The sequence below is a fragment of the Myotis brandtii genome, unplaced genomic scaffold (assembly GCF_000412655.1).
Source record: "Myotis brandtii unplaced genomic scaffold, ASM41265v1 scaffold253, whole genome shotgun sequence".
In the NCBI taxonomy this organism is placed as follows: Eukaryota; Metazoa; Chordata; class Mammalia; order Chiroptera; family Vespertilionidae; genus Myotis; species Myotis brandtii.
This window is the reverse complement of record NW_005359590.1, coordinates 553,200-554,281: the sequence shown is the minus strand read 5'-3', so window position 1 is coordinate 554,281 and position 1,082 is coordinate 553,200. Positions and strand designations below refer to the sequence as shown.

General features: G+C 45.7%; 1 protein-coding gene across 1 annotated transcript in view; it reads right to left on the bottom strand.

Moving 5' to 3' along the window:
- TXNDC16 (thioredoxin domain containing 16) overlaps nt 1-1,082 on the bottom strand; it is a 101,465-nt gene that overhangs the window by 76,879 nt on the left and 23,504 nt on the right. The gene's annotated exons all lie outside the window — the stretch shown is intronic.

Here is a 1,082-nt window from a genome sequence, read left to right as displayed (position 1 = left end):
GGACACCCTGAAACCACTGCCCTAAATTACTCTGGCTTAAATATTGATTTTTTATTATAGATTTCTTCAACTTTTTTAAAGAAAATAAAACTTGATCTTCTGCAGTTCCCAGGGCTGTTTTGTTTTTTTAAAAGAAATATTTACAGAGCAGTCTCACTATGTGCTAGATATTTGCACATCTTTTCATTTAAATCCTCAACAATATTCTTGGAATATTCTTTTTCAACACATACCAGTAACAGTCTGAGGGATTAAATGATATGCTCCAGATCATACTGGTGGTCACTGGCAGAGCTGAGACTCGAATCCAGGCCTTTTGACACGAAGGCCAGCACTTTTAAACTACTTTTTTACTGACCACTCGTGTAAATGGGAAACCAGGTGGAAAGAGAGGCAACTAATGAATGGCAATGGAGTATTAGTGGCAATCTGGGCTATTAGTAGCTTATACTAGTACATTTTGACTAAGAAGTCCAGGATTCCTCTTGAGTTACTTCAAACCAACTAAAGGTGCCATCTAGTAAACATAATTGGACTTCTGCGTAAATTATAGCCTTAGAAATTATACTCACCCTTTAGCCTCGATTGCTCTAGCAACTCTAATCTAGTATGTGCTTTGAAAATCAGATCCAGGAGAAAAATCTCCCTAATCTTTTTCCCAAATAAGGACTGACAAATATCTAATCTAATAAAAGACAAAAAGGGTAATTAACTGTACCTCCGCTACGCTTCCCATTGGCTAATCAGCGCCATATACAAATTAACTGCCATCTAAGATGGCGGTTAATTTGCATACTGCAGGCAGGGCTGGCCAGCGCCAGACGCCATCCGGGCTGGGTGCAGCCCTGGGCGGCCAGGCTTAGGCGGCGCGATCGCGTGCCTCCTAAGCCCCGTGCACCTAAGCCCCACCCCCAGCCGGGACCCCTGTGTGCCGCCTAAGCCCCACTGCTAGCTGGGACCCCATTGCGATCCCAGAGCAGGCAAATGCGGAAGGCGGGTGGCCCCCAGGTGGGCCTGCTCCTGGGATCGCCATGGCGATCCCAGAGCAGGCAAGTGCGGAGGGTCATGGGCCCTCAGGTTGT